Raw genomic sequence first — 27,186 nt, forward strand, 5'->3', positions numbered from 1 at the left:
TGCTCCCCCCCCCCCCCCCCCCCCCCCCCCCCCGTGGTAGAAAATAAAAAAATATTTTCTACCATGGGAAACAGCACACACCAACTTCGAAACTATCACAGGGTGCCCATGCTACCCATTAGGTAGTGCTGATTTGGCACACACTGCCCGTGTGTTAGCCCTACTGTTGCTTAGTAAAAGGACCTCTCAGAGCACAAGGACACTATTTTATTCTAGTAGGTATATCTTCTCATGAAGGAAGAGTATATCTACTATAATAAAACTCACCCTCAACGTTCTGAAGACAACGTTCTGAAGTCACTCAATCACTCCCTGAAGGGTTCGTGGATTCATGGTGGTGAAGCCAGGCAGCCTATGCCCCGCCCTCGCGTCAAACGTCAGAACGTTGTCTTCAGAACAGTAAAGTAAAGGAAGGGATCGCAACCAAGCAGGTGGAGGAGTAGGGAAACACGCGGAGTGTGTTTTCCTACTCCTCCCCCTGCCTAGGAAACGAAGCCCACCAACCTCCAGACCCACCCGCGAAAAAAATCTGGAGGGAAACTACCTCCAAAGCTCTGGAGTCCAAATGACTCTGGACACCAGTGTTCGAGGTGCAACCCCCCCCCCAAAAGCCACCCACCAAAGCTGCAGTTGGAAAGAAGCCCCACCAAAAGAATGCAGGAGGTGCAACACCCCCCCTGCAACACCCCTCCCCCCTAAGCCACCCACTGTCGTGTTGCTTTGCCAGCGGGGGACCCGAAACCCCGCCAGCAGAAGTCCTGTGTTGTCTGCTGAATCTCACTCCAGCGATCTTCGGCGTTGCTAGCCTGTGCAGGCAGGGCTTCTGTGCGTCTGACGTCCTGCACGTGCAGGACGTCAGACGCACAGAACCCCGCCCTGCACAGGCTAGCAAGCAACGCCGAAGATCGCTGGAGTGAGACTCAGCAGACAACACAGGACTTCTGCTGGCGGGATTTTGGGTCACCCGCCAGCAAAACTACGCGATGGTGGGTGCGATGGCGACGATGGGTGGGATGGCAGCGGGTGGGTGCATCGCGGTGGGTGCGAAGGCGGCGGCGGGGGGGGGCATCGCGCTGAGGAGGCGCTTCCTTCCTTCTTCTTTAAAGCAGGATCCCCCCACAAAACTATACAACACACACACACACTATCATCTGGCAGCGCTTCCTGACCCCCCCCCCCCACACACACACTTACTCACTCACTCTCATTTGGCCACACTTCCTCAACGCCCCCCCCAACACACACACACTCTCACATCTGCCAGCGCTTCCTGAAACCCCTGCCCCCCCCCCCACTCACTCATCTGGCAGTGGTTACTGAACCCCCCCACACACACATACTCACTCTCATTTGGCTACACTTCCTCAACGCCCCCCCCCCCAACACACACACACACTCTCATCTGGCAGTGCTTCCTGAAATCCCTGCCCCCCACACACACACTCACTCACTCATCTGGCAACCCCCCCCCCCCACCACACACACACACTCACTCAGTCTCTCATATGGCAGCGCTTCCTGACCCCCCACCCCCCCACACACTCTCTCTCATCTGGCAGCCCTTCCTGAACCCCCCCCCCCCCAACACACAGACACTCTCATGTGGAAACGCTTGATAACCCCCCCCCCCCACACACACACACACACACTCACTCACTCATCTAGCAGAACCACACACCCCTCTTCTTCCAAGCTGAAACCCCCAACACACACACACCCCCACAACATACACACACACACTCTCTCTTTCTCATCTGCCAGCGCTTCCTGAAACCCCGTACACACACACACAGACACTCACTCTCTCTCATCTGGCAGCACTTCCTGAAATCCCCCCCACACACAATTACTCACTCTCATTTGGCCACACTTCCTCAAGGCCCCCCCCCCAACACACACACACTCTCACATCTGCCAGCGCTTCCTGAAACCCCTGCTCCCCCCCACACTCACTCATCTGGCAGTGGTTACTGAACCCCCCCACACTCACTCTCATTTGGCGACACTTCCTCAACGCCCCCCCCCCAACACACACACACTCTCTCATCTGGCAGCGCTTCCTGAAATCCCTCCCCCCCCCACACACACACACTCACTCATCTGGCAACCCCCCCCCCACCACACACACACACTCACTCACTCTCTCTCTCATATGGCAGCGCTTCCTGAACCCCCCCCCCCCCCACACACACACACTCTCATGTGGAAACACTTGATAAAACGCCCCCCCCACACACACAGTCACTCACTCATCTGGCAGCACCACACACCCCTCTTCTTCCAAGCTGAAACCCCCAACACACCCCCCCCCACACACACCCCTCCAACACACACACTCTCTCTCTCTCTCCCCCTCCTCCAGCACACCAATTGCTTGGGTGCAGTGGCAGGAATCTCAGACAACAGAGGGAGAGGGGGGGCCTGACACTAGAGAGAGAGAGAGAGAGGAAGGGAGGTATCTTTGTCACACACACTCTCTCTCTCTCACATACAATGTCTTTCTGACTCTTACTCTCACACACTCTGTCTCACACTGTATCACATTCATTCTCTATGTGTCACACAGTCACTCACACACTCGCTTGGTCTCATACACTCAATCTCACAGAGAATCTGTGTCTCACACACACTCTTTCGCACACACACACACTCTCACACTGTGTCTCACATACGCACTTGCACACACTCTCATTCTCACACACACACTCTGACAGACACACTCACACCCAGACTCACTCTCTCACACACACACACTCACACTTTCACTCTCTCTCTCACACACAGTCACTCTCACATACACTCTCCCAAACATACACACTCCGAGGAAAACCTTGCTAGCGCCCGTTTCATTTGTGTCAGGAACGGGCCTTTTTTACTAGTCTATATTAATAAATCCCACCTTGAACGTTCTGAAGCTCACTCCAAGGCAGAGAAGCTCACTCCAAGGCAGAGAAGCACAAAACTCCTGTAGTCTTCATAGGCTAGGACCAGTCACCCTCACTCATAGACCTGCCCTCAGCCACGCCCCATCTGTACATAAAACGCTACCTCAACATTCTGAAGACAACCTGCTGAAGCCATCTGCAAAATCCCTAAACAGTTCGTTAGATCATGGTGGTGAAGCCATCCAACTCACCATGTCTCTCTGCCCCGCCCTCGAGGGCGGAACAGAGAGAGTAAAGGGATCCATAAAGGCACCCCTACCAACTGGCAACCCCCTCCAACAAACAACGACCCAGGCACGGGGAGTGTTTCCGTACTCCTCCCCCTGCCTAGGGATCGCTACAGTCTGCTGGCAAACTCATCAACCACACGACCACAAAGCCACCCGCAACCCCCCCCCACACACAAACACACACACACACACAAACACACACACACACACACACACACACACACACAAACACATACACAAACGCAAACACACACACATAAACACACAAACACACACAAACAAACACACACACACAAAAACACACAAACACAAACACACACACACAAATACACAAACAAACACACACAAACACACACAACACACAAACAGCCTCAACGGTGCACCTCTAAGTGCCCCCCGCCGCATCGCCACAACAACCCGTGCAACGGAGCATCAGAAAGCCCCTACCCCCCTTGCCGCATCACGCAACCCCTCCCCCGCCGCTTCACCAAGCCCCTCCCCCCCACATCGACCGCCTCGCCACCCGCGACCGCTAAAACAAACTCTGTCCGGCGGCTGCTGCTGCTGCCTCTATTCAGCAGCAGCAGCCCGTACATAAAGAAAACAAACAAAAAAACAACCTCCTAAACGCACCTCCGTGGAGAACCATCTCACATTGGCTGACATCTCTGCAGCCGCTCCTCCTCTCCCCTCAACGTCAGTGCCCCTGCCGGAAGACCCCGGAGAAACGCCGAGACGTCAGAGGGGAGAGGAGGAGCGCATGCTGAGACTTCAGCCAATGTGAGATGCTTCTCAACGGAGGTGCGTTTTAGGATTTTTTTTTGTTTGTTTTCTTTATGTACGGGCTGCTGCTGCTGAATAGCAGAAGCAGCAGCCGCCGGACACAGTTTGTATTAGCGGTTGCGGGTGGCGAGGGGGTTGATGAGGGGGGGAGGGGCTTGGTGATGTGCCACGGTGGGGGGGTCGGGTGATGCGCGAAGGGGGGGCAAGGGGCTTTCTTTCGGCGGGGAAAGGGGGGTCTCGCTGGACATGGGTGGCTGGAAGGAAGCAGGGGGAGGGGAGGGTCACTGCACATGGGTGGCTGCAGGGGGGGCAGGGAACAGGGAGATAGGGATGGGGCTCCACACACCACATGGGTGCCTGCAAGGGGGACAGGGGATACAGGACGGACACTGCAGGGCGGGCAGGGGGACAGAAGGGTCGGTGGTCATCAGGGGGACAGGTGGGTCGATGGACATGGCTGGCCACAGGGAAGGAACAGGGAAAAAGGAGAGGAGCGTCCTCAGACATGGGTGGCTGCACAGGAGAGGAGGGTCGCTGGACATGGGTAGCTGCAGGGGGGGCAGGGGGACAGAAGGGTCGTTGGACATGGCTGGCTGCAGGGGGGACAGGGGAGAGAGGAGGGACGCTGCAAATGCATGCCTGCAGGAGGGATGCTGAGGGGGGAGGCCTGAGACCACATGGGTGGCTGCAGGGGGAGCAGGGGAGACCGGAAGGACGCAGCAGGGGGAGAGTAGGGTTGATGGGCATGGGTGGCTGCAGGGGGGATGCTGGACATGGGTGGCTGCAGGGGGAACACGGGGAGAGGAAGGTCGCTGCACATGCCTGGCTGCAAGGGGGCAGGGGAGAGGGAGGGGGTGAGGGGGTTCCTCACACCACACACACAGTCACTCATTCTCTGTCTGCCACATACACTCTCACTCACACACTCACTGTCTTTGTCCCTCTCTCTCACACAGTGTCACACAGAAACACAAACACTGTCTCTCACACACTCTCTCTTTCTCTCGCACAAACACATACACTCTGTCTCTCTCTCTCTCTCACATTCTCTCTCTGACACACATGCTCCATCTCTCACATACGCTCTTTCTGAAACATACACTCCAAGGAAAACCTTGCTAACGCCCGTTTCATTTCTAACAGAAACGGGCCTTTTTTACTAGTAAGTACATAAGTATTGCCATACTGGGAAAGACCAAAGGTCCATCGAGCCCAGCATCCTGTTTCCAACAGTGGCCAATTTAGGTCATAAATACCCGGCAAGATCCCAAAAATGTACAAAGCATTTTATACTGCTTATCCCAGAAACAGTGGATTTTCCCCAAGTTCATTTAATAACGGTCTATGGACTTTTCCTTTAGGAAGCCGTCCAAACTTTTTAAAAACTACGCTAAGCTAAGAAGTCCAAACTGTCAGCTGAGATAAGCGTCCATTCCACCCTCCTCATCATCCTCTGCTCATTTTCCCAGAGGCAGACAGTACAAATACTTTCCAGATTTGGTATTTTTAGGAATCTCTCCAATACATCTTTTGCAATTCTTGAAAAAAGAGTAATTTTCTGAAAATTAAGCAGCTTTGGGTTTTCATTCCTAATCTGATTCTCTAAGGGGTCCTTTTACAAAGGCACACTGAAAAATGGCTTGCGGTAGTGTAGGCGCGGGTTTTGGGTGCACGCCAATCCGTTTTTCTGCACGCCTGTAAAAAAGGCCTTTTTAAAATTTTTGACGAAAATGGACGTGCAGCAAAATGAAAATTGCCACACGTCCATTTTGGGTCTGAGGACTTTATCGCTGGCCATTGACCTAGTGATAAAGACTCATGCGGTAAACCGGGTGGTAATGACCTACCCGCGCCAAATTCCACTTGGCATGCGTCCATTACGCATGCCTGAAAATAAAAAATATTTTTCAGACGCGCGTCTGATACATGCACCAAAAATGAAATTACTGCAAGAGCCACATGGTAGTCGGGCTGTAACTCCATTTTGGCGCACGTTGGGCGCACATAGATGCTTACTCAGCTTAGTAAAAGGACTCCTAAGTCTTCCACCATATTGTAAAGAGCCAAGCTATCCTTAATATACCACCAACAGTTCTAGATGGCCAGCCTTCTACCATGTTCCTCATCTTTGGTAATAGTTCCTTTACAAAAATCTGCCATCTAGTCAACTGAATCACTACTATCTGCACTACCACCTCTCAAATATTCTTTAGGGATACCTTCATATGGCTTTACTACCAGGGCTGTGGAGTCAGTACATCATACATTTGACTCCGACTTTGATTCTGACTCCTCTGTTTTTCTATTGTCCGACTCTGACTCCGACTCCTACTATGTATAGTAAATTTAAGAGAACTTTGATTAATTACAGAAACATAGGATATTTCTTTATGCGCAAAATTAGGACTAAGAGACCACAAAATATATTTATTAGAAGTTTCAACTAGAACCTGAACAAAAAATATATAAGTATAAAATGATAACTTTACCATATATTATAAAGCTGTAAGTTTTTATTTGAAGCTGGAGTCAGAGTCGGTACTTTTCTACTGACTCCTACTCCACCCAAAATTGCTTCCAACTCCGATTCCACAGCCCTGCTTACCATAAAACTCCCACCCAAGGACATCGATGGTAATGCCATTGGCATAGGAGCTCTGGTGGTAGATATCACAGATTCGCTGACATGGGAGATGACAGCAAACTCTCCTGACTCTATTCTGAAGCACTGTAAGTATCCCTCAAAATGCCTTGCTCTCCCAAAGAGCCCTCTGTATCATGGGCTCACTGCACTATCCATGCCAAGTATCAGTGTCATCAGAGGACAAGGAAGAGAATCTACATCTACATCCTAGGCATCCATGGCTCCTGCACCACTAGCAGCCCATTACCAGGTAGGTCTTGACTTTTGTTTTCCTTTTACCTACAGGTAAGGAAATCTCAATAGGAAACAAAGCAACAAAGAAAACAGCACATTTCTTCCACTCAATACAGCATTTTAACATGCGCCCCCCCCTCCCCTCAGTTGTGGGCACTTTTAATATATGTACTTATGAACATTTTCAAAAACAAACTATAGAGTAATTCTATAACTTGGTGTCTCAAGTTGGCATGCCAATGCTACGCACTTAGCATCAATTCTGTAATAGCATGGGTGCATCTAAGTATGCCATGCAACAACGCTCATAACTTACAGTATTCTGTGTGTAAGTTGGAAACACACTCATGCCCATCCCATGCTCTGCTCACTTGTACACAGTCAATAGGGGAGTAGGGTTAGGGGATGAGACTTCCAACACTAGACACTCATACACTGGTAGGTTCTCAAGAACGGTGTTTATCTAGAAACAGTTAAGACGTGACATGGGAGCCTGCCTCGGGGGTTTAGAAACAAGAAAATAAAATATTACCATCATATACAAATAAAAATGAAGTCTTCACAAACTAATGACAAAAATACATAAAATATATATGTAGATAAAAACACAAAGAATTAAAATATATAGAATATATATAGAGACACCAAAAATAAATAAATAATGGTACTCAAGAAAGCAATAGATATAAATCACATAAGATAAAAACCTAGATAAATGTTATACTGCATGTCTAAGAAACAAATGCTCAAAAGTAAAACAGCAGACCTAACTTTCAGCTAATAGTAGAGCTCGCTTTACACCCTTTGCAGTTATGTGCTAAGGGCTTCTTTTACAAAGCCATGCTAGCGATTCCTGAGCTGCAAATGAGAGGAAGCCCATAGGAATTGAATGGGCTTCATCTCATTTGCTGCATAGGAATTGTTAGCACGGCTTTGTAAAAGAAGCCCTAAGACACTTATGTACTACTTTCTAGAACAGCGCTTTTTGCAAGAACACATTTATCGGCCAATTGTCTCAGCATTTACATGCAGATGGTTTGTATAGCTGCTGGTGCTCAATTATTATAAAATTGCTCTAAAACTGTGTTGTTTCCCTTTAAGAGTTAGCAAGTGAAACAATATCCATGTAAGTTGTATATGTTATTTCTGTAGGAGGCAGCGGAGTGAAAAGTAGGATGCATGCATTTGAAAATAGAATATAAATTTATTTTCTCTTCCAACCTAAATATAGCTACAGGAATGGCCACTTTCAATACGGCTAATAATTAATATAGAATGCTACAACCAGTTAGTGAATCATGGTAAATTTCCATGTGGTAAAATAGTATAACAAAGTAGGGTTTTTTAAATTACTGTAGTTTATAATTTGTCCCTCATTGTTTTTCTTTGTTATGGTTTCAAAAATAATCTATGCTTTACTTTTAGAATAATGAAACTGAACATCTACAGCAGAACTGTTTATAATCATTTGCTAAAATAGTTAAGTTACCCACCTGTAACAGATGTTCTCTGAAAACAGTAGACATATATTCTCACAATGGATGACATCAACCAACAGAGCCCAGTGCAGACATTTCCAAAGTGTACTGCCACTTTAAATCTTTAAAGCAGTGCTCCCACCCTGCATGCCTGGGTGCCTTCTCGCCTAGTGCGCAAGCGCGGGACTGGCAGTACAGTATTAAAGCTAAGAAGACAACTCCAAGGAGAGGTGGCGGGTTGTGAGAATATATATATGCTGTCTTCATAGAACACCTGCTACAGGTGAGTAACTTAGCTTTCTCTGAGGATAAACAGACATGATATTCTCACAAATGGGACTCACTGCTACCAGGCTCACAGGAGAAATATATTCTAATAGTTAAGGTAAAAACTGACATAAGACTTGTTGAATGAATATTAATGACATATTCTGAATCAAATCTTGTTCAAAATAACATATTCTGAATCAAAACCTGTTCAGATTCTTAATGAAAAAAGGAGGCTAAGACCTCAAAAAATGGTCTGTGGACTTGTATCTTTCACAGATGGTTATAGTCACAGCAGACGCATACAGTCACTGGCCAAAACTTCCCAATTTTCAACATGTTAGTATTTTAACTTGGTCATCACTTATGTTTTTTCTTTTTTTAATCTTTTTAAGACATGAATAATAATTGTTATAGTTTCGTGCACTTAACTTTGGTAAATCCCAACGGGTTTCCCGTTTCACCTTGTGGCTTCTTCAGGGGTAAATATTAAGCCTGGTGGAAAATGGGCTGGAGGGTGGAGTTGGCTTTTAAACAGTAAAAAGATTCTGCAGAAATGCTTCTCCAAATCAGCTATCCCGCCTGGAATACTGATCCAGACAGTAGTGAGGCGTAAAAGTGTGGATAAAAGACCATATAGTCACATTGCACATGTATAGAGGCAGAATGGAAATGGGCTACTGAGGCCACCATACCTCACACATTTTTAGCAGTGACACAGCCCATTAAGGGTCAGCCCAGCCTGAGCATAGATGTAAGAGATACAGTCAGCCAGTCAAGTAGAGATTGTATGCTGGTGATAGGAATTTCCTAACTAGTAGGATCAAAAGATACAAAGGGCTTGGGAGGATTGTCAAAAAGGCTTTGTGCATTCCAGATAGTATGCCAGAGCATATTTGCAGTCCAAGATATGCAGTGCTGCTTCTCCAGGATGAGAATGTGGTTTAGAAAAGAAGATAGGTAGAAACTCTGAAACAGCCCTTGGGAGGAATTTGGGGTGGGTTCGGAGTACAACCCTGTGACGGTAGAATCTGGTATAAAAAAGATCTGCCATAAGGGCTTGGAGCTTACTAACTCTTCTGGTAGAAGAAGTGCTATCAAGAACAATACTTTATAAGTGAGGAATTTTAGAGAACAAGAACGCAGTGGTTTGAATGGAGATTTTATGAGAGAGGAGAGAACAACATTGAGATCCCACACCACCAGAGGTGGTTTGTGAGATGTAGTGTGATATAAACCTTTCATGAATCTAGCAATTAAGGGATGCACTGAAACTGGTCTGTTATCTAGTTTAGCATGACATGCACTGATGATGCTCAAATGTAACTTTGTAAATCTAAGTGCTTTGAAAATATGCCTCTGTGTGTACTAGTATTACCTGACTGTGAAGTTGTTCCTGGAAGGTTTTGAGAGCATTCCAGACTGCTCACAACTCCAGGAGATTGATTTGATATCTCTGTTCTTGCGGGGACCAAGAACCCTGTGTATAGAGACCATTGAGGTGTGCTCCCTACCCCATCATGGAATCATCCGTGGTTAGAACCTTGTAATGCGGAAGGGGTTGGAATAGCAGGCCTCAGGTGAGATTGTGTGACACCATCCACCACCGAACAGAGTAGCAGAGCCGTAGAGTTACTTGGATATGGCCGAAAGGAGTCCTGTGGAGTCCACTGTAAGGAGAGTATGAATTGAGGAATTCAAAAATAGAGGCAGCCAAAGGTGTCACATGAAATGTTGAGGCTGTGTGACTGAGGAGAGGGGAGCATCTGATGAGCAGAAATGAGTTTCCTGGGATATCTGAGTGGCGAGATATATTATACTGTTTGCCCTCTACTGAGGAAGGTATGCTTGACCTTGAGTTCTGTCGAGAAGTGCCCCTTTGAATTCCAAAGCCTATACCGGTTGAAGATGTGATCTGGAGTAGTTGACTACAAATCTGAAGAGTTCTAGGAGTTGTATTGTTGACTTCATGGAAGCAATGGCAGATTTCTGAGTGGCTGCCTTGATTAATCAGTCATCCAGGTAAGGGAAGGCATAGATGCCTGTGACAGAACAGTGTGTTTTTAAGCCTGAAAATTGTATTGAATATTTCTTGTATTTCTCTGGTTTGGCCAGCACATGGTGCATGTTTATATTTGAAACTGTTACAGAAGAATGACCATTCCTTCTTTTAGTTAGCATACAGATAAAGGAAATGCCTGTAGTGATATAACGAGCTATTTTGAATCTTCTTGTTCTTGGTTCTGATTGGATTTCAATTGGATTGTACTGGCTTTTGCCCGAGTTTCAGCCTAGGAGAAGAGAGACAGAAAACTCTTTGCTGAAGCCCTATAAAAAATAGATATACTTGATAACTGGTGAGCAGCTATATGTCCTGATCTCCCAAGATACTTTCTAGAAAGTAAACAAATGTTTAGTTAGAGTTATAATTGATACATATCTCAGTTACCTGTTATTGTTTGCTGATTGCACATTTTCTGTTCATTGTTCAATTTTTAAGACAATAAACAATTTAGTTTGTTGCCTCTGCCTGTTTGGACTGATAAAGAATCCTGGTGGTTTGTGTGTTGGGTCTGTGAGTGTTTTCTGGGAACTGTGGGGCCACTGGGAACGTGGTTCCAGTAACCTAGAAATCACTGGGGATAATTTGAGAACAGGAGACTCACCCAGAGGCAAATGGGCCCAGTTGGTGGGAGGAGGGTGCTAATGTAGAGCACAAGCAGCAGGTGCAGGCGCACCTGAGTTTTGCTGGGGATAGACCCTCTAAGTGGCTGCAGGGTAATCCCAGGTGGGTGGCTAGGCATTTCGTGACAATGCCCTATCTCTGAAGTGCTGCAGCTACTACTAACAGTCACATCATGAATACTCAAGGTGTTGAGGCCAAACCAAATGGCAAGGCCTTGTACTGACAGAGTAGAGAACCACAGCAGAACCAAAGATACTCTCTGTGAGCGGGTAGAATAGGTATGTGGGTATATGCCTCCTTGAGGTCTAGATAGCAAAGCCAATCATCAAGCTGTATCATGGTGAGTAGTGACCCCAGAAATAATATGCAAAATTTTTCTTTGTGGAGAAATTTGTTTAACAGATCGAGAACTGGCCAGATTCCTCCTGTCTTTTAGGAAATTAGAAAATATCTAGAGTAGAATCCTTGACTCCTGTCTGGCAGAGGAACTGGCTCTATCACATTCTGACGGAGAAAGCTGAGAGCTCCTCTTGTAATAATTGGAGTTAGAGGAAGTTGAAATGAGACCCTCTTGGTGGATGATTAAGGGTGTTGTTTGCTAATGCAGAGCAAAGCCGTGTTAGATTGTGTGTAAGACCCAGCTATTAGTTGTACATAAGTATATAAGTAATGCCACACTAGGAAAAGACAAGAGTCCATCGAGCCCAGCATCCTGTCCACGACAGCGGCAATCCAGGCCAAGGGCACCTGGAAAGCTTCCCAAACATACAAACATTCTATACATGTTATTCCTGTAATTGTGGATTTTTCCAAGTCCATTTAGTAGCGGTTTATGGACTTGTCCTTTAGGAAACCGTCTAACCCCCTTTTAAACTCTGCCAAGCTAACCGCCTTCACCACGTTCTCCGGTAACGAATTCCAGAGTTTAATTATGCGTTGGGTGAAGAAAACGTTTCTCCGATTTGTTTTAAATTTACTACACTGTAGTTTCATCGCATGCCCCCCAGTCCTAGTATTTTTGGAAAGCGTGAACAGACGTTTCACATCCACCTGTTCTACTCCACTCATTATTTTATATACCTCTATCATGTCTCCCCTCAGCCATCTCTTCTCCAAGCTGAAAAGCCCTAGCCTCCTTAGTCTTTCTTCATAGGGAAGTTGTCCCATCCCCGCTATCATTTTAGTCGCCCTTCGCTGTACCTTTTCCAATTCCACTATATCTTTCTTGAGATGCGGCGACCAGAATTGAACACAATACTCAAGGTGCGGTCGCACCATGGAGCGATATAACGGCATTATAACATCCTCACACCTGTTTTCCATACCTTTCCTAATAATACCCAAAATTCTATTCGCTTTCCGAGCCGCAGCAGCACACTGAGCAGAAGGTTTCTGTGTATTATCGACGACGACACCCAGATCCCTTTCTTGGTCCGTAACTCCTAATGTGGAACCTTGCATGACGTAGCTATAATTCGGGTTCTTTTTTCCCACATGCTTCACCTTGCACTTGATCACATTAAACGTCATCTGCCATCTAGCCGCCCAGTCTCCAGTCTCGTAAGGTCCTTCTGTAATTTTTCACAATCCTGTCGCGAGTTAACGACTTTGAATAACTTTGTGTCATCAGCAAATTTAATTACCTCACTAGTTACTCCCATCTCTAAATCATTTATAAATATATTAAAAAGCAGCGGTCCTAGCACAGACCCCTGAGGAACCCCACTAACTACCCTTCTCCATTGTGAATACTGCCCATTTAATCCCACTCTCTGTTTCCTATCCTTCAACCAGTTTTTAATCCACAATAGGACTTTTCCTCCTATCCCATGACCCTCCAATTTCCTCTGTAGCCTTTCATGAGGTACTTTGTCAAACGCCTTTTGAAAATCCAGATACACAATATCAACTGGCTCTCCTTTGTCCACATGTTTGTTTACTCCTTCAAAGAATTGAAGTAAATTGGTCAGGCAAGATTTCCCCACACAAAAGCCGTGCTGACTCGGTCTCAGTAATCCATGTCCTTGGATGTAATGAGAGTTCATCTTTGATGGAATAGAAGAAGTCTCCCTCTGACAGGAAGGTTTGTTGGTATCGATAACTGGACAGTGGCAATGCTCTCTCGTAAGGAGTCAGAAGCTAGGCTGTTACTTTAGGTGGCAGAGCCAGTGGCGGGAGGCGGGGATAGTGCTGGACAGACTTATATGATCTGTGCCAGAGCTGGTAGTGGGAGGCGGGACTAGTGGTTGAGAGGTGTGGATAGTGCTGGGCAGACTTATACGGTCTGTCCCAGAGCCGGTGGTTGGGAGGCGGGGATAATGCTGGGCAGACTTACACGGTCTGTGCCCTGAAAAGGACAGGTACAAATCAAGGTAAGGTATACACAAAAAGTAGCACATATGAGTTTATCTTGTTGGGCAGATTGGATGGACCATACAGGTCTTTTTCTGCCGTCATCTACTATGTTACTATCCTGCTTATAATCGAACGAGAAAACGCCCAAGTTCCGACCTAAATCGGGAGATGGACGTTTATCGCACAAAAACGAATAACACGGTATAATCGAAAGCCGAACTTGGACGTTTTCAACTGCACTCCATCGCGGAAGCGTACAAAGTTGACGGGGGCGTGTCGGAGGCGTGGTGAAGGCGGGACTGGGGCATGGTTATCACCCAAACAGAGATGGGTGCCTTTCGCCGATAATGGGAAAAAAGTATGCGTTTGTAGCTAGAATTTAGGGCACTTTTCTTGGACCCTGTTTTTTCACGAATAAGGCCCCCAAAAGTGCCCTGAATGACCAGATTACCACCAGAGGGAATCGGGGATGACCTCCCCTGACTCCCCCAGTGGTCACTAACCCCCTCCCACCACAAAAAATGATGTTTCATAACTTTTTATTTTCACCCTCAAATGTCATACCCACCTTCCTGGCAGCAGTATGCAGGTCCCTGGAGCAGTTGTTAGGGGATGCAGTGGACTTCAGGCAGGTGGACCCAGACCCATCCCCCCCTGCCTGTTACAATTGTGCTGCTTAATGCTTAGTCGTCCAACCCCCCCAAACCCACTGTACCCACATGTAGGTACCCCCCTTCACCCCTTAGGGCTATAGTAATGGTATAGACTTGTGGGCAGTGGGTTTTGAGGGGGATTTGGGGGGCTCAACACACAAGGGAAGGGTGATATGCACCTGGGAGCTCTTTTACCTTTTTTTTTGTTTTTGTAAAAGTGCCCCCTAGGGTGCCCGGTTGGTGTCCTGGCATGTGAGGGGGACCAGTGCACTACAAATCCTGGCCCCTCCCACGTACAAATGCCTTGGATTTATTCGTTTTTGAGCTGGGCGCTTTCAATTTCCATTATCGCTGAAAAACAAAAACGCCCAGCTCACAAATTGTCGAATAAAACATGGACGTCTATTTTTTGCGAAAATATGGTTTGGTCCGCCCCTTCACGGACCCGTTCTCGGAGATAAACGCCCATGGAGATAGATGTTTTCGTTCGATTATGCCCCTCCACGTTACTTTGACAAAGAAGGCATTTGGGACTTCTGTCCATGCTGTTGTCTTGGACAGGATCGTTGAGATGTAGAACACTGAGGTGGAGGAGGCATATAGGTATAATGATGTTTAGAAGGATAATAATTAGAATGTCTATAACCCCCTTGAAACATTCTAGTAGAAGAGGAAAGTGTAGTAGTAGTCTTTACCTAGATAACATTTTATTGTAACTGTATGTTTATTGATTAGGTTGGCTACTTCATCAACTTTGTTTCCGACAAGTTGTCTCTATGACAAGGAACATCTGCAAAGCGCTCCTGGACAGGAGATCCAAGGTCAAAGACTGTTAGCCAAGACAATTTTTGCATTGCTATTGCTACAGCAGAGATGTGGGAAGAAATGTTGAAAGCATCAAAGGCCTGTCTAGCAAGATATTTATGATAGGCAAGGAGCTTTCTGTGAAGTTTTTGGAACTCTTTTTGTTTATCAGAAGGAAGATATTCAGCACATGATAAAGAACTCTGTAAAAGAGATTTTAAATAAATGGTGGAATAAAGCTGGTAGTCTAAAATGCATGGTTAGCATTCAGGCTTATTTTCGAAAGAGAAGGGCACCCATTTTCCGACACAAATCAGGAGATGGGCGTCCTTCTCTCAGAGTCGCCCAAATCGGCATAATCGAAAGCTGATTTTGGGCTTCCTGCTTTCTGTTGCGGGGACGACCAAAGTTCACGGGGGCGTGTCGGTAGTATAGCAACGGCGGGACTGGGGCATGCTTAAGAGATGGGTGTCCTTGGCTGATAATGGAAAAAATAAGGGCGTCCCTGACGAGCACTTGGCCGACTTTACTTGGTCCATTTTTTCTTGCGACCAAGCCATGAAAAGGTGCCCGAACTGACCAGATGACCACCGGAGGGAATCGGGGATGACCTCCCCTTACTCTCCCAGTGGTCACCAACCCCCTCCCACCTAAAAAAACTTAAATTTTTGCCAGCCTCAAATGTCATACCCAGCTCCATAACAGCAGTATGCAGGTCCCTGGAGCAGTTTTAGTTACACTTGTGGTGGTAAATGTGAGCCCTTCAAAACCCACCAGAAACCCACTGTACCCACATGTAGGTGCCACCCTTCACCCCTTAGGGCTATGGTAGTGGTGTACAGTTGTGGGGAGTGGTTTTTTTGGGGGGATTTGGGGGGCTCAGCACACAAGGTAAGGGAGCTATGCACCTGGGAGCAATTTGTGAAGTCCACTGCAGTGCCCCCTAGGGTGCCCGGTTGGTGTCCTGGCATGTCAGGGGGACCAGTGCACTACGAATGCTGGCTCCTCCCATGACCAAATGGCTTGGATTTGGTCGTTTCTGAGATGGGCTCTCCTCGGTTTCCATTATCGCTGAAAACCGGGAACGACCATCTCTATGGACGACTATCTCTAAAGCCGACCTAAATGTTGAGATTTGGGCGTCCCCAACTGTATTATCGAAAAGAAAGATGGACGCCCGTCTTGTTTCAATAATATGGGTTTCCCCGCCTCTTGACGGAGCCGTCCTGCGAGGATGGCCCCAGGAAAACTTGGGCGCCCCGTTTGATTATGCCCCTCATTGTGGTTTGGAAAGTTTTTCTGCCAAATTAGTCCAAAATTCTTGCTTCTCTTCCTGGAGAAGCATAAGATCTGGCACTGCGAGTTCATTTTAATGCAGATTTGACTACTAAAAAATGATGTGGTAGCTGTGTTCTGTCAAATCCAGAACATTTTTGTATTCTTTAGATTTTGTCAATTTTCTTTGGAGCAAGTTGGACTGACAGAGGGTTCTCCCAGTTTTTGAATAAAGTAGTTTTCAAAACTGAATGGAGAGGAACTGTAATACCCTCTCTTGGTGGAGAATCATAGTCAAGAACCTCAACATGTGCTGCCCGAGGTTCCTCTTCTGTTTCCAGTTTGAACAATATAGCATGAGCCATTTCAAAAACAAAACCTGTAAGGGATACACTTTCTGGGGGAGATTTTATTCTCTGAGGTGGCACAGAGGGATCAGATGGAATATCATAGGACTTTTTATCTGAGAGGTCCTGTAGGTCATGATCTGAGAGGTTTGAATCACACTCCGCAAAGTATTGCTCATGAAGAGTACATAGGAGAGAGTGCTGACCTGTACGTCAACTATGTGTCCAACTAAATTGAGGCATATGAGCTTCTGATGTTGGAGAAAGCTCCTCCCCCTACGATACATGCGTCAGTCAGGTACAAACTGACGGTCAATGTCGAGCCGGTGTACAGAACCTCTCCTGTGACTTTCTCTCTGATGTATCCATGAGCTGGGCTGAGGTAGGTGCAAGCACCTTATATGCCTCTAGATACTGCAACTGCAGTAGCCCTGAGAGCTCTTCCTTGAGCACTGCCCAGATTTCCTCATGCAGGCTTGGTGTCAGTATGGGCTGAGAAGCCAGTTTGGATCCAACCTGAGATATAGCCTGTGCAGGCATAGGAGATCTAGAAGACGCTGAAGGTTCTCAATGAGAAATTAGCTGTAGAGATGGAGAGTGGTCACTACAGTATGGACGCCTCCCGTACATCGATGGCATGGATGCAGGGGAGGTGTGGGACAAGTGCCTAGAGGGAAAGCAATGGCGATTATTCGTAGGCTTTTTGAACTTCAGATCTCTCAATGCTTGTACTACCAATGAGGACACAGAATCCTGGCACGAATGTACCATCTCGATGCTGTATGGTCTACACTCAACATCAATGCCATATTCGATGCCGTTGCCAAAGTTGATGCAGAACCAAAAGTTTATTTATTTATTTATTTATAATTTGCAATAATATTCAAGACATACAATCTTTTCAAGACATACCAATAGGTAAAATATGATAAAGAAAAATTGTAACAAGGAAAACTCAAGGTTACATTTGGTGCAAGAACCAAAAGGTTTTTGACACTAGATTCTGCGGGCTTTAATGGACCTCTTCTGCATATACTGATAGAGGTTACAGTGAATATCTTGATGATCTGGACCTAGGCACTGAATACATCAGTTTTGGGGGTCTTTACCTGAAATAGTGCTATAACTTTTATGGAGTTCCTTTCCTGTTTTTAATAGAAATAAACAAAATAAAACATGGAAAAGAAAATAAGATGATACCTTTTTTATTGGACATAACTTAATACATTTCTTGATTAGCTTTCGAAGGTTGCCCTTCTTCGTCAGATCAGAAATAAGCAAATGTTGGTAGATGATAGTATATATAAGTGAAACATCAAAGCATTTCAGTGGCAGTCTAACAGGATGGGGGTGGATAGGTGAGAGGCAGGGAGATATGCATGGAGACAGGAGGGTGACAAACAAAGCAGTACATTTTTATGGTTTATAATGGCCTAGAAAACCTAGATCTTTGTTAAGTCCTGTCTGGTGGGTGTCAAAATATTTAATCATTCTGACTTCAAAGGTCTTATGTTCCTGTATTGTTTTAAATTTACCTTTCAGGATTCTTACTATGAAATCACTGGTACAGTGTTCTGGTTTTGTAAAGTGCCACCCCACAGGTGTGACATCCTGGCTGGCACTGGCATTTGTCATATGATGTCTATGTAAATTAAATCTTGTCTTTAGCATCTGGCTTGTTTCTCCAATATAGCACCCTTCGTCACATTTTTTACACTGAATGATGTATACCACATTGGAAGATGAACATGTAAAGGATTCCTTTATGTTGAATATTTTTCCTTTGTAAATGACTATGGGGTCCTGTGAAATGTTTTGGCTTAGTTTGCAGCTGGATATATTGCAAGTTGTGTGCCATTCTCTTCTTTTTGAGTCTGTGTTGGGAGCTTACTTCTAATTCGCTTGTGTTTTAAGTTTTTAAAATTGCATTTTATGTCGAATTGTAAACCGGTTCGAATTGCTTGGTAAATAGAGGCAGCATATTTAACCAATAAATGATAAAGAATTACACTGAGTACCCTTTTTAAAGCCACTCGGCACCCTTGACATAGAGGAAAAAATGGCCGATGCAAGGTCAAGAAGCTCAAGGCCTGGGGAGCTTGAGTAATCACGTACCCGAGAAAGGTCAATGGTTTCTGGGTAGAAGGAAGGCTGCAGAGGCCCCTCGGGCCAAAAAACCAAGAAGTTCAAAAAATTGAATTAAAAAAGTTATAAGAATTTAAACTATGACAAAAACAAATAATTGTGAAGAAAATTTAACCTGAAAAGGGAAGACACTAAAAAGCAAAAAGTTTACTCACTGAGGCGAAATAAAAAACATGACCTCTCTGCTCTGCAGAAAACGAAAGACAGCCAGTCCCACGCTTGCTTGTCGGGTGCGAAGGTAACCCGTGCATGTGTGGTAGGGGCACTGCCTTATAGATTTAAAGTGGAAGTACACTTTGGCAGTGTCCACACTGGGCTCCATCGGATGACATCATCCATTTGTGAGAATATCATGTCTGCTTGTCCTCGGAGAAATTATTATATTTGGCTCTTGGGTGAATACCACATTTTGATAAATTATCACATTGTGTGACCTATGAGGTAAGTTTCACTTGGCACCAGTGTTTGTAGGCCCATGGGTACTTTGTGCATTACTGCTAGGGGCAGCTGGAGTGGAGGAGTAGCCTAAGGGTTAGAGCAGTAGGTTAGGACCCAGAAAGCCCAGGTTCAGATCTCACAGTGGTTCTTTGTGACCTTGGGCAAGTCACTTAACCCTCCATGCCTTAGAAGAAGGCAATGGCAAACCATTCTTGTCTTTAGTTTAGCCACCCATTTACTTATCCCAACTGACTCTGTACCACACATCTTCCCCATCTATATACCTGCATTTGGCCCCTCAGCTATATGGTAAGCAGTATTTTGGAGAAGCATTAGTATCATAGCAATGTTATTTGAATGTTCTAATTGTTTGCTTATTAGATATTTAATTAGTATTATCCTTACATTATATCATATTATATCTCTGTTATTTGAATTTCAGTACTGTTAAATGTGTATAATTTTGATCCTGTTTTATGGTAGTCCTTTTATTAGGTTTCAGTTTGATGTATTTATTGTATTTATGTTTATATTTATATATTTTAGTATTGCTATGGCTATGCTGTTAACAAAATTGTAAGTTTGATGTTAAACTGTACCTACTGTACACCACCTCGGGTGAATCTTTCATGAAGGCCATTAATAAATCCAAATAAATAAATAAATAAATAATGCCAAGAAAGTCATTGGTGGGGGGGGGGGGAGGGGTCCATACATCTGGATCTGGAGGGGCAACTGGAGCTATTTCTCAAGATCATGCTGGCAAGACTGGAATGAGTAAGGATTGTTCCCATTCTCTTATGATAATGTAAACTGCTGAGACAGTGCACCAATCAGTGGGATGTCTAACTTAAATAAACTTGAAACCTACAGGAAGCCAAATTACCTTATGATAGGCTTCTGTGAAGGCTGGGGAACCCAGTATTTCACACCCATTTTTTAAACAAGGACTTAGAGCACAGACTTGCTTGAGAGAGAGGGGGGGGCTGTTAATTTTCAGGTTGCCCTTATGCTGGGAGGTGGATGGGACCACAGGCCCACTGGCCCACCAAGCATTTTTAGATTAGGGAGGTGAAGTGCCTGCCTTGGGGCAGTTAGGCCACTTTAACACCTTTCCATTATATGAAGCCAACTTGGAGGTCTGGTGCAAACTATAACTATACCTTGTTGAGGTACAGTGAGCTTTTTTTGTGATAACAGGCCTGCAAAGCCTTTCTTATGCATCCAGTTTTGTAAAACTCAACATTAGTGAGTTTCTTTACCTGCTTTTGCATCACAGAAGCTCATTGATGTTTGATTTTAATAAAATTGTATGTGTAGTAGGGTACATGGAATTTACTACAAATCTGGCCACTTCTGCAAAGTTTCTCACAACCAGATAGTGTTGATATTCAGCATGTTAAAATGCACAAAAAGACTGACATTGTTATATATTTTGTGTGTTTTTTTTTAACATACAAAGCCAGGTTTGTAAAAAATATAACCTTTGTAGCTTAGTACACCAGCCTTTTGTTGCTTCTCATCTATTCTCTAATTACCCCTTCACTTGAGTATTTTATCACTTCAAATCCCTCCTGCATCTACCTAATTTGCATCTCCTCTGTTTTTTTTTCAGTTCATTGCTTCCTCTCCTTTTAGAGTTGCTTGTAAAAGATCCCTCAGTGAAAAAAAAATCAATTACTTGGAGAACATCTTACATTCAAAGTAAACATAAAACTGCAGGGTTGTCAATGTCAAATATGTTGTCAACTTCTGGCATTCAACAGATAAATGGCCCATTTTAAAATCTAGGATCAGTAGACAAGTTAACTTCTGGCTGGAGAACCCCAAGTCCTGTGACAAGTTATCTGGTTATATATTGGGAGGAGCAAGAAGCATGCAGGGGATGGAGGAAAACTTTAACCAGAGTGTTGCTATTCAGCACTATCTGGTTACAGTTAACTGTTTAAGAGGACCATTTACTAAAGTGCATTAAGGAATTAGGCCCTGATTTTAGAAGCCCTATTTGTGATATACAGGTGTAAGAACCAGAACTTCCATGTTTATGTAGCATACACACATAAAACCTAATTTTCAAAAAGCCAGTTTTTACACATGTATATCATATTTATGTATATGTGGGAAGGAGGATTATTGTGGATAGGGCTAGAGCAGAATGGAAATCTTCCTGGGAAGGGGCTTGTGATGGGGAGGGGAGGGTTTCAATAGGGGATGGTGGTTGTGTTGCAAGGGGAATAGTCGGGAGTCTCTTTAAGAGGCAGAATTGACTCTGGGATGGGGGTCTTCCAGAGGGGATTTAATGCAGTGAAAAGAACCCGATCAGGGGGATTGTGATCAGAAAAGGGGGGGGATAGTGATTTCTTTGGGGGGAGGGGTTGATGAGGATACAGGCCTTTTTCGAGTGGCGGGGTTAATGAGAATGGAGACATCTGCATGGGAGGTGGGACTGATGCAGGGGGGGTGGCTAGTTTAGTAGCTATGCCATCAAACACTACACATGTAACATAGTAGGTTTACAAGATGAGCTGCCTTACATGTGCATATAACATCACGTGCAGGTTGCCCAAAAGTCTCCTTCCTTCAACTGGGTCACTTGGCAGCACAGACTGCAAAACAAGCATTGCTGCCACAGGAGGACTTGAAAAGCTTGATATCTCATTTGAACTTAATGCCTCACTTCACTGTGACCCCTGGGCTGCAATCAGGTTCTTCCTGGAATATCTTTCCATATTTTGTGAATATAGAAGAGGGCAAAAAGACGCAGCAGTATAAGGATAGTGGAAAAATCCAAATCAGAAATCTTGAGTCCTGCATTTTCTCACATTTTGCTATTTCTAAAGCTTGCAGCTACAGTATATCATTTGTTGTAGAATAAGGCTTGTGCAACCATCTTTCTGTGTTCTGGAAAATGATGTCACAGAAGGCAAGTATTCCATCAAAAACAGCACTTGGGAAATAGACTACCTTTAGTCAGGCACAGTTGGTTATATATTTTTGCAGATCAATCTATTTAGGTGTTCATAGCAATAAGCAGACTAGATACAAGTCAAAAGGGGGTCACAGTAGCATGCTTTGTAAATGTATTCCTTCCTAGCACAGATGGCACAAAATGCTTAGTGCTTTTTTTAAGACTGTAGTTCATGCTGTGAGAAGATATGGCTGGAATAAATACATTTTATTTAGCCTTATGACATTTTTCCGTATTATTTTATTATACAGAAAGGAGCACAAAAGAGAGTTCTTCCATTATGTGATATTCATTTTATACTGAAAAGCAAATTCAAACCTTATGTCAAGCACATTTTCAGAAACAATGAGCATGCCATATAAATAATAAGACATTTGGTTGCAGATAATTTAGTTTGTGTATTTTGCCTTAAGGAACAGATGATTCAAAGTTTAATTTGCCCCCTTCTACATTTTTATAACTTGACATGGTGTGCTTTCCTTTGGATGCCAATGTAGGACCAATTAACCAAAATATTCTTTATGTGCTTCAGGAAAAAAAGGTTAATTATAATAAAGTTTCCCCATTATATCATATAAAATTAGAGAAAATAGTCTAAGATATATATTTAGTGATGTGAAAAAAAGAGAAGATGCCAAGGAAGAAAATGTGGTTCTCTGGCTTTCTTTCTTTTTTTTTTTTGAGTGGTTGAATTTGATTCTTAATTCTAAAACAGGAGTGGCATATTTCCAGATATTTTTTTTTTTTAGTTTTTAGTTTAACTGAGAATGTGATTGCCCAAAAGGCAGCTACTGTGGTTTTGGAGGAAAGAGACATCAGGTTTCAGTTCAATATGGGAGCAGCCAATAGGAAATTACTTTATTTTTCTAATATTGTAGGGTTAGTGAAAATGATTAAATGAAAAGGAAATGTTTGGTTTCCCAGGAAACAACAATGGAGAACAGACCTTCCTATACGTCTGATATTTATCTAATCTGTTACCACTTAGATGATCGGATAGTCACAATATTGTCTGCCCTGTGTTACCCATATTGCTTAGGGGAGTAACTTGATACCAAAAGTTTAGTTTTATTGATGTCATTTACGTTCATGTGGAGGCAGATTTCAGAAAGGATGTCCAACTCAATATATTGCATATGGACGTCCACGTCTCATGTATTTTAGAACAGGATCTGTTGACATATAGCCTGTTCTAAAATACATGAGAAATGGTTGTCCATGTGCTGGATACATCTAGCATGACCATCTATTTTACAAATTGAAATACCCAAACTATGAACAGGGCAAAACAATGGACACTGATGACATTACAGTTGCATAGGAATGTCCATGTTATAAAATGAAATTCAATTGTTCAACAAATACTTCCAAATAATAAAAAGCATAAACATATATCAGTGATTTCTGATATGGGGAAACAACATATTTATCCATTTACTTATATTATCTTATTCTTTTTTTTATTATTTGGATGTGTTTGATGAACGGTTGAGTTTAGTTTTTCACTTTCTTTGAGAATTTTTTTGCATGCTATGTAGAGAGGTGTGGTAGCCGTGTTAGTCCACTCTTAAGGTTATCAATAGAAATCAAACAAAATAAAAACATGGAAAAGAAAATAAGATGATACCTTTTTTATTGGACATAACTTAATACATTTCTTGATTAGCTTTCGAAGGTTGCCCTTCTTCGTCAGATCGGAATGTATTAAGTTATGTCCAATAAAAAAGGTATCATCTTATTTTCTTTTCCATGTTTTATTTTGTTTGATTTCTATTGATAACCTTTGCATACTATAAAATGGCCACATAGCAGTGCCGTAGCGAGGGCGGCTGACACCAGGGGCGGGTCGCCGCTGCGCACCCCCCCGGGTGCCACACGGTGCCCCCCTCAGCGCACACCCTCCCCCTCGGCGCGTCCCCCCCCTCGGCGCGCCCCCTCCCCCCCGGAGCGCATTCTTACTTGCATTAGGAAGCGAGGGGCGGGCGAGAGGGCCGATCCGCCCCCGAGTGCACGTCGCTGGGAGCTGCGTTGGCTCCGCTGGTTCCTTGCTCTCTCTGCCCCGGAACAGGAAGTAACCTGTTCCAGGGCAGAGGGAGCAGGGAACCAGCGAAGCTGACACCCCCCCAGCGGCGTGCACCAGGGGCGGACCGCCCCACCTTACTACGCCACTGTCACATAGATATCCATGGGGAGGAGTAGCCTAACAGAACAGTTGGCTGAGAACCAGCAGAGAACTGGAAAATTCTGGCTTAAATCCCATTGCAGCTCTTTTTGAATTTCTTATTTTTTTTTAATTGTAAGCCCTCTAGGGACAAAAAATAACCTACTGTGGCTTCACTTACTCCCTGGGAGAACTGCTCAATTGGAGCATATTTCTTTGCTGGATACCAGGTCTAAATATCAACATCCATTTTTTTGGACATACATCCCTTCCCCTTCTGAAAAAGAAGTTGGACATCCATATTTTGGTCCCCGATCCCACCTAATATATGCCCAGACCACACCCACTTGTCATAAGGACACACTACAGTTTTAGAAGTCCATATCTCAGCTTAATAAATTGGGATTTGGATGTCCATGCAACATGGATGTCTAAAGGCTGATTTTCAGACATTCTAAACACAAATACAGCTTCTACATTAAGGGCCATAATCGTGTTAGGAAACAACAGTATTAGCTGCAATATCATGTTGTGATATTTTGTATGTGAATCGTACTCTAAAAATATCATTCCTTTTTGCTGAATGTGTAGATGTAGTTATACATTCATTATGGTCACTATCTGCCAGATTCTAAATAGCATGCCTAGAGATCTGTGCCAAAATCCAAGCGTATTCTATAACAACATGTGTAACTTTTAATTGGCTTAACAAGCCAACCAGCATATTTAACAACACTTAACAGCAACAATGAGAACTAATTATTATGATTATTATTAGCATTTGTACAGCGCTACCAGACGCACGCAGCGCTGAACACCTGACACAAAGAGACAGTCCCTGCTCAAAAGAGCTTACAATCTAAATAACACAAACAGACAAGACAGTTACTGATGAGGGAAGTACTGGGTGAGAAGGAAGGAAGGAACAAGGGAGGGCAAATGAGGGCTAGGAGCCAAAAGCAGCAGTGAAAAGGTGGGTTTTCAGCATGGATTTGAAAACAGGTAAAGATGGAGCTAGACGTATAGGTTCAGGAAGTCGATTCCAGGCATAAGGTGCCACGAGAGAAAAGGAACAAAGTCTGGAGTTAGCAGTAGGGGAGAAGGGGGACAACAAGAGAGATTTGTCCAGTGAGCTGAGTTCAAGGGAAGGAATGTAGGGAGAGATGAGAGCGGAGAGGTAATGGGGGGCTGCAGAGTGGATGCACTTAAAGGTCAGTAAGAAAAGTGTAAACTGTATGCGGAAGCGGACAGGGAGCCAGTGAAGTGACTTGAGGAGTGGGCTAGTGTGGGTATAACAATTCTGGCGGAAAATAAGTCATGCCGCAGAATTTTGGACAGATTGGAGAGGAGAGAGATGGCTGAGCAGAAGACCAGTGAGAAGTAAATTGCAATAGTCCAAACGAGAGGTGACAAGGGTGTGAATAAGGGTTTTGGTAGCGTAATCAGAAAGGAAGGGGCGGATTTTGCTAATGTTGTAGGTAAAGAAATGACAGGTTTTGGCGATCTGTTGAATATGTGCAGAGAAGGAGAGAGAAGAATCAAAGATGACTCCAAGGTTACGAGCCGAGGAGACAGGGAGGATGTGAGAGCCATTAACAGAGATAGAGAAAGGGGGAAGAGGGGAGGTGGGCTTAGGGGAAAAATGAGAAGTTCAGTTTTGGTCATGTTAAGCTTCAGATGGCGTTGAGACATCCAAGCAGCAATGTCGGACAAGCAGGCTGAAATTTTGTCCTGGATTGAGGTTGATATTTCAGGCGTGGAGATGTAGATCTGAGAGTCATCTGCGTAAAGATGATATTGAAAGCCATGGGATGAAATAGGGGTACCAAGGGAAGAGGTATAGATGGAAAAAAGGAGGGGTCCAAGGACAGAACCCTGAGGCACACCAACTGAAAGCGGGATGGAAGTTGAAGAGGATCTACCAGAGTGAACACTGAAAGAATGAAGAGAGAGGTAAGAGGAGAACCAGGAAAGAACAGGGCCCTGGAATCCAAGTGAGGACAGCGCATCCAGGAGTATAGTGTGGTCTACAGTGTCAAAGGCAGCAGATAGGTCAAGGAGGATAAGGATAGAATAGAGACCTCTGGATTTAGCCAGTAGCAGGTCATTAGAGACTTTGGTAAGTGCAGTTTCAGTAGAGTGAAGAGGGCGAAAACCAGATTGGAGAGGGTCGAGAATAGGTTGAGAAGAAAGAAAGTGAAGACAGCGGCGGTGAACGACACGTTCAAGTAATTTGGAGAGGAAAAGGAGAAGGGACGATAATTGGAGGGACAGGTAGGGTCCAGTGAGGGTTTTTTAAGGAGTGGAGTAAACAGAATGTTTGAAGGCCGTAGGAACTGTTGCAGTGGAGAGTGAAAGATTAAGGATGTGACAGATGACTGGGATGATAGTGGGAGAGATAGTGTTAAGTAGATAAGTGGGGATGGGGTCAGAGGAACAGGTAGTGCATTTGGAGGAGGAAAGAAGAAGGGCAGTTTCTTCAGTAGAAACTTCTGAGAAGGAGGAAAAAGAAGGAGAAGAAGGAGAGTAGGGGGTGAGGACTAAGGGAGAGAAAGGTGGGGAAGGTTTGGATGAAAATTCAAGGTTAATCTTACGGATTTTATCGTGGAAGTGCTCAGCTAGGGTCTGAGGAGAAAGAGATGGGGGAATTGGGGGCGGAGGCACCTTGAGACGAGAGTTCAGTGTGGCGAAGAGAAGTCGAGGGTTGGGGCCAAGGGAATTTGTCAATTGGGTGAAGTAATCCTGTTTGGCAAGAGAAAGGGCAGACTGGAAG

The 27,186-nt window shown here is 44.6% G+C and overlaps 1 protein-coding gene across 3 annotated transcripts in view; it reads right to left on the reverse strand.

Annotated features, from left to right (window-relative positions):
* The window catches only part of PACRG (parkin coregulated), a 1,071,517-nt gene that overhangs the window by 214,637 nt on the left and 829,694 nt on the right, over positions 1–27,186 (reverse strand). The window lies entirely within an intron of this gene.

The sequence above is a fragment of the Microcaecilia unicolor genome, chromosome 3 (assembly GCF_901765095.1).
Source record: "Microcaecilia unicolor chromosome 3, aMicUni1.1, whole genome shotgun sequence".
Classification (NCBI taxonomy): domain Eukaryota; kingdom Metazoa; phylum Chordata; class Amphibia; order Gymnophiona; family Siphonopidae; genus Microcaecilia; species Microcaecilia unicolor.